This window comes from Arachis ipaensis, chromosome B07 (assembly GCF_000816755.2).
Source record: "Arachis ipaensis cultivar K30076 chromosome B07, Araip1.1, whole genome shotgun sequence".
Classification (NCBI taxonomy): Eukaryota; Viridiplantae; Streptophyta; class Magnoliopsida; order Fabales; family Fabaceae; genus Arachis; species Arachis ipaensis.
The window spans coordinates 17174027-17181850 of record NC_029791.2 but is presented as its reverse complement, the minus strand read 5'-3'; the positions used below and the strand labels follow the sequence as shown (position 1 = coordinate 17181850).

General features: G+C 36.0%; 1 long non-coding RNA gene across 1 annotated transcript in view; it reads right to left on the bottom strand.

Annotated features, from left to right (window-relative positions):
* Positions 3699-7824, bottom strand: part of LOC110264492 — an 11955-nt gene continuing 7829 nt past the window's right edge. The window contains exons 2-3 of the long non-coding RNA XR_002350672.1: positions 4623-4627; positions 3699-3870 (exon numbers count right to left, since the gene is read on the bottom strand). This is a non-coding gene — a long non-coding RNA (uncharacterized LOC110264492). The remainder of the gene's footprint in view (positions 3871-4622; positions 4628-7824) is intronic.

Genomic DNA, 7824 nt, shown 5'->3' with positions numbered 1-7824 from the left:
CAGGTGTAGAGCTTTGATGAACTTCTGGTGGTCTCACTGTTTCAGTTGCTCGTGCCTGCTCAGGAGACAAAATGGAAATATCTCCTCCAATCTGACGAGACAAAACTGGGCTGACAGATTCTTCATTTTGCACAGATTTGGGATTTTCTTTATTTGTTCCAGCCTCTTCACAATCTGAATCAATATCCTTCACAATACTGGGAATTAAGTTAGAATCACAAAAAGTAACATGTATGGATTCCTCTATGGTTCTATGCTCTTTGAGATAAACTCTATAGGCCTTGCTTGTGGTGGAATATCCAACAAACATTCCTTCATAGAATTTTGGATCAAACTTTCCAAGATTTTCTTTATTATTAAGCACAAAACATTTGCATCCAAAAACATGAAGGTACTTAAGATTTGGAGGGGTTCCTTTCCATAGCTCATAAGGGGTTTTCTTTAACCCTTTTTCTAATGATTGTTCTATTCAAAATATAACATGCTGTGTTTACAGCTTCAGCCCACAAAAATTTAGGAATTTCATTCTCACATAGCATAGCCCTAGTCATCTCTTGAAGGCTTCTATTCCTTCTTTCAACCACCCCATTTTGTTGAGGGGTTCTAGGACATGAAAAATTATGAGAAATCCCTAAGTCATCACAGAATTTTCAAAATCTTGATTTTCAAATTCCCTTCCATTATCATAAAGAGGTTTTTGACTAGCCAAGATGTGATTTAAACTTTCGGAACTTTGTGTAAACTTGGCTAAGTCTTCCTTAAGTCTTTTAACCTCTTTAAGCAACTCTTCATTTTGCTTAAAACAATCCACATATGCAAGAACAGAATGGTTACTTTCACAGCTTCTAACTTGGGCTCTTAACTGTTTATTCTCTTCAACAATATCACAAGCAGTTTCGGCCTCTCTTACTTTTTCTTTTAAAAAACTGTTTTCAGCCTTGAGAATGGTGATTTTTTGTTCAAGTTCTTGATTTTTCAGCAAAAAACATCTTATTTTTTCAGAGAGGTGGTCTATCATAAGATGAAGATCTTCAGTATTAGGGTTATGAAAGACTACATGATCTATGTGGTCTGCCATGAGACATGTTTGTGACTTGGTCTCAGTTTCTTCATCATCATCATCAGAATCATTCTCCAAGTCTTCCCATGAGACCATCAGTCCTTTCTTCTTTCCTCTTTTCGGCTTTTCTTCATTCTTCAGCTTGGGACAGTCAGATTTGAAATGCCCCATTTCCTTGTAATTGTAGCAAGTTACTTTGCTGAGGTCTTTCTTCACTCTCCTTGTGCTGCTGCCTTTGCTTTTGAGCTTAGCCATTTTTCTGAATTTTTTGCAAACAACACAAACTCATTTTTAGAAGAGTTATCACTGGATTCATCATCCAGAGGGTTAGTCACAGAAGAAAAAGCAATTCCTTTCTTTTTTGTATCTTTTTTTAAATAGGTATTTTCAAAAGCAAGAAGATTTCCTCTCAAATCATCAAGTGTCATGGAATCTAAGCTACTGCTCTCAGAAATAATTAAAGCTTTAGTTTCCCACTCTTTTGTGAGACATCTCAACACTCTTCTCACTAGCACAGATTCAGAATGTGTAATTCCTAGAGCATCTAAGCCAACAATGATAGCATTGAACCGTTCGAACAGTTCATTAATGGACTCTCCTTCCTTCATTGTAAACATTTCATACTCTCTATTCAACATATCTGTCCGAGTCTTCTTTACAATGGTAGTTCCTTCATGGGTGATTTGCAATTTGTCCCAGATTTCCTTTGCCGTTGAGCATCTTGATATCCGTTGGTACTCTTCGAAGCTTATAGCACAGTTGAGCAGATTTATTGCCTTGGCATTTAACTCTACCTTCTTCCTATCTTCTTCTGTCCATCTTGCTTCAGGTTTGAGAGAAACAACTCCTTCGGCACTTGTAACAGTTGGATATTGTGGTCCTTCCAAGATGATTTTCCATAGTCTATAATCCACTGCTTGTACAAATATCTTCATCCTCTCCTTCCAATAGGTATAATTTTTCCCATTGAAAAGAGGGGGTCTGTTGCTTGATTGACCTTCAGTTAGATTATAAGACACCATATTTGCACCACTATTTTCCGCCATGAGGATCTTTGCTCCAAGCTGCAAAGCTTAATCTCTTTGAGACCAAGCTCTGATACCAATTGATGGTTTCAGTGGCTAAGAGAAGGGGGTTGAATCTTAGCCCCCTTTTTGTTGCTAACACTTGCTGAATTCAGAGGAGACTTTTTTGTTTTAGCTCGTCTCTGGACACGAGACTTTTTTCTTTTATCTCGTCCCTAGTCACGAGACTTTTTGTTTTGTCTCGTCACTTTGCACGTGACATTTTTAGTTTTTGCTCCTGTACAGTAGAAAACAGAAATGGAGTAGGAGAGACGAGAGATTACACCCAGATATATCCTGGTTCAGCTGCTAAGTGCAGTGCAGCCTACATCCAGTCTCCATCACAACCATGATGGAATTTCACTATAATCAACCTGATTACAAACTGTAAAGTGCTAACCCAACTTACAAGGGGATTTCCACAGAATCATGAAACTCAACATAGATGAACAAAGGAACTCTAAGACATCTATGGCTTTTTCTTTTAATTTTGCACTCTCTGCCTTTTTCCGCTCTATGGCTTTTTTCATACAAACCTCACTGTTTGCCTTTTTTCATGAGACTCAAGACATGACAAAATTAAACAGAAAATACTAAACAGAATACATTGAAGGAAAAGAGAAAACTGTTAGCTCAGGTAGCTCTGAGAACACTGTGCCTTGCACTCTCAAATTTTCTCCTTGCTCCAAACAGTGGTTGTTCACCCTTAATATAGAAGAGGGAAGCCTCCACTTATTGAAGCCAACAATCGAACCAACTTCTTCCTCCTTCAACAAACAGAACCGGTTCGGCCACATAGAGAGAGAAGAGATAACCATGCAAAACCCAACATGCAATTACCTCTAGTCCTTTCTTGATCATCACCCTTCATCAATCCGAGCTCTCCATCCTTGGCTTGCTCTCCAAGATGGATTTCTGGCCCTTGATGCTTCATGATGATAATGACTTCATCTGCTTCAATCTCTGCCTTAACCATCACTTCGCCACTCTAGCTACTCCCTGTGGTGGTTAAACAGAATCAAAGTCAAGCCATGCTTCAAGAATCTCCCTTGTTGGCCGAATCTTTACCTTCCATTTTGAGCATGAAGAACTCAAGATAACCTCACCAAATCTAACCATATTTGGTGAGTATCTTAGTCACAGCTCATTTTTATTTTAGTATATTTTCTTGCCATCATCAGCTTGATGGTCTTGATGCATGCAACTTCTTCCTTTTTTTGGTTGATGAGCATAGCGTCCATAGTTTCCTGGACAAGGACCGAAGGAAGAAGAAGAAAGAGATGAGAGAGAATGTGAAGTTAAAGTAAAAGCAATTAAATGAAATTAAAACATATTGATAGATTGCTTTTACTTCCCTTGCTTTGAGTAGCGTATAGCATTAATCATAATGATTCCCTATCAAATCAAAGTCAAGTTCTCTCTCATGTTTCCAAGGCTAGCTTATTAAGTTTTGAAATCCATTCTTAGAAAGCAATGGAATCCATTGGAAAGCATGAAGCCTATTTGCTTTCTTAGTTTCGGACCAGGCTTGGAACCATTCAACACTAATAAGACTTGGGCTTGTAGTATTGAAATTAAAGCTGGCCCAATTAATAACATTTGCTTTCCTGATAAAATTTGTTTCGAATCAAGCATAGAGCACATAAGAAAGCATTTGTTTGGGCTTGCAACAATAATATTTATTCTGGCCCATTTAATAATTCAGCCTCATGGTATGAGAGACATGTAGCAAGGCTGATCATTGGGCTTAAACTAGAAACTCATTTTTCGGCCCAACATAAAATCTGCACAACAAAAATATTAATTAAGCAAATGTGAATTAAGATCAAATTAATAATTTTGTATTTAAATATTTCAATAATGTTTGTTCATCATCAAAATTAAATAAGAGTTTTCCAAACTCATCAATATAGTTCAAGGACATAAAAATAGAAATAAAATGCACACAACGTCACTCACGATAACTAAATGTATAAAGGTAAGAAAAAGGAGCCTGGGATACAAGACACTAGGAGTAATATATATATATATATAAGAGAACTAAACACAGCCTGCGGAGTTTAGGTCGGTTAGCTCGAACTGAAATACAACAGAATTTTTAGAATTTAAAACAGCAACATACTATCTCTCAAAGTAATGCCACTAAGGCAACAAGTTCCTTATACAAGAGTGAGAGAAACTACATAAAAAATAAACAGAATATAAAAGATAGAAGCGATCCTCTGCTTTGTCACCATTTGCAACTCATCGAGGTGGGTTACGACCTGTATCTGAAAAACAACAACAACATATGATATGAGACTCGGGTTTCTCAGTATGGTAACAGTATCCAATATGTAAGATATAAGGTTCCGGGATGCCAAAGGCAATTCTAGAACTTCATATCAATACAGATATTCAAGTTTAACGAAACATAAAATATAAACCATAATTAGGGTATTCTAACTTAGGGGATTTCTAACTAAACTAGTCACCGCTATCCCACAACCTTCACCAACCTAGCCTCCGTGTGATCCCATCGCCACCGCCTACCGATCGTCCTCAACGCTAGTAAAACACATATAATGCAAACGACTAAAGCACAAATAGTATACATATACAGCAGGTAAATCAACTAACATTTAGACATGTTATTCAAATAGGCATAACCCAAGTAATCAAAGCAAGCAAGCATGTAAAATATGCATACGATGAATGTCTATCCTATTTGGCTCGTGATATCACTTGTCGGTTCAAAATGCCAACCCGACACATCTCCAGGATGTCGCCTTTCTACCACGACCAGGGTTATAGTTCCCTGCTCACTCTTTCTAGTGCCCAGCACTTTATCTTGTTCCCCATGAGTTATAATGTCCGGCACACTCTTTTGGGTTATAGTGTCTGAGTTCACTCCGGTGGCAAAAAGGTTATGTGAGAGGGAGACTGCCTCAATCCTCACATCTCAACGTAAGAGGGAGACTGCCTCAGCCCCTATGCCAGCACCGCTACTTCGAAGAGCAGGAGACTACCACAACCCTTATCCGAGGCGCATAGCGACTTACCAATTCAATGCATGTCACGTGAGCAGGAGACTGCAACAGCCTTCACATCTGAACATAGGCAGTGAGACTACCACAGCACCTACGACGGAGAACAATACATATCACAATCACATACTCAATCTCAGAGATCACTGCTCATAGCATAATTTCGCTTATACTCATTTAATTAATCATAATCATCCATGTTTATCAATTCATTGTCACCTCAACACTCCACCAAGACACTCAAGCTATTCCATCCACTGAACTTTCCAAGCTTAATCACCGTTTTGTAAACTTATAATAGAAATTCATCAATTTAATTTACTAACTCACCTCTAATAGTCTTAGGACCTATTTACTAGATAGAAATCTTAAATGGTAATTAAAGAAGTTTAGAAAGTTAGAGAATCCTTGAAAAGGTGAAGAACATAATTTTTCAGCAAAACATGGATTTCGAGTACACGAACCCCTGCCCCACGTACGCATGTATAGATAATTGGGTGTCCGCATACGCGGCACCCTGCTCGCTTACGCGAGTATCCAAAACCAAATGGAATGCTCGCGTCGCGTGTGAAAATTTGCGTAGCAAGGATAAAAATTTGGACTTCCGTGTACGCGTGCAGTGCCCGCATACGCGAGACTCCCAGACAATGAAGAATGCCTGCGTCATGTGCACTGTGTCGCGTACACGACCCTTAGCAAACTTAGAAAAATTTAAAGCTGCAGAATTTTCAAACGTTCATAACCTTCTCTACAAAACTCTATTTTCCTCAAACTTTATATCATTTTAAAGTTCTTAAAATTATCTTTAATTTAAAATAAAGATCACTCAATTTTAAGGTTTAAGGCTCAAGTTATGATCCGCCAAAATTCAGTAAAAACAAAGTTTTGCAAATTCTCTAGTTTCCAAAATTTTCAAAACCAAACAAATTTATATACATTCTAAATCATGTCAAAACTCACTATTCAAGACCCACAATCCCATCCATATATTTCATCACTTAACATTCTATTTTCTCTATCATTTTCACACCTAATTTATCATTCAATTCACCCATTCCTCAATCAAATCTCAACAACTTTATTCATCAATAATATTCCATACTTACAATCATCATCTATCATTTATCATCATCATATTAACATTCCACCACAATTATATCTCAACCATACCATTTATTCAATTTCCATCAACATGCATATAACACGATCACAATTCAAGCAACCATATAATCAATTCAATCCTATCATATGGTCTACTATCCTAAGTGTCCAGAAACATTACATATTACATAGAGAAAACCAAAATCATATCTTAACCGATTTTCAATATGCACAAAATGCCAAAATCCTCAACCAAGTTCAATGAGCTCAACCACCAAGTCCACTTCCAAGCAACCAATTCACCAATATACTTCATACAACCAATTTAAGCTAGCAAATACACAAAATTTCACAAATCAAACCTAGGGTTTTATATATACACAAAATCACAAGGGATTTGAATATACTCACCTTACCCGATGTTGATTGGGACAAAACCCGATAGCAATCAAGTGCTAGATTGTACCTAAATACCTAAAATCACAAAAATCACTCATTCACCATAACCAAAGTTTCAAATTTATTGGGAAGAGAGAACTGGGCTAGAGAAGTCAAATTCCTTACCAACTTGTTTATCCAGAATTGAAGAGCTTGACCAGAGCTTCACGTGACCGCAAACGGCTCATCAATTAGAACTCCGTAACTCAAGATACAAGCAAATAAAGATGAGGGTGAATAGTGAAATCTCAATCTCTATTTCTCTCTTCACATTAGCGCTCCTTTCTTCAAATTAGGGTGGAAATAAGCTGAATGCTCATTAAAGGGTATTTATATAAGTTGGGCTTGGGTTCGATCCAACCCATTAGCGTTTTTTGTCCGTTTGCCCCCACTTTGGGTCAAAACCTTTAAGATTAGTGTCAGGTTTTAAATTCTAAGTATTTTCTTAAACTTTTCTACTATTTTTATTATTCTTACACAGTACTTGACAGACTTGAGTCGGTACTACCGGCTAATTTACCGGTACGCGTTTTTACGCAATTTTTCGTAGAAAATTATATTTTCTCACTCAAAAAAATCTATTGAGTCTAAATATAATATTTAAATTTTCAAATTAACATTTCTAAATTTCTAACCTATTTTGGACAATTTAATTATTATTTTATTTAAATTAATTTATTAATTAAAATTCGGTTCTTATAATATGCGGATGTAGAACATATATCCGCGATCCAATTCTTGCAGATATTTAGTCTGCGAATCAGATCGTATCCATAATTTTTGGATCAGATGCGGATATTTACCGCAGATCTGCGGCTACAATCCGATCCATGAACACCCTTAGTTTCGTTAACATTTTTCAAGAGTTTTAAAAGTAAATATTTTATGTTTGGTAAAAAAATTATGAATTTATATTCAAAAATTAAGAATGTTTTTGAAAACATTCAAAAAAGAACTTTTTAAAGTTATTTATGTTTATTAAAATAAAAAAGTCTAACATATTAATAAATATTTAATTTTATTCGTATATTATATTTATTACAGTATTTTTAATTTTAAAAATTATTTTATTAAATATTATTATGACTATTTATATTTATTAAAAATTATTTTTAATTTAATTTATTAAATATGA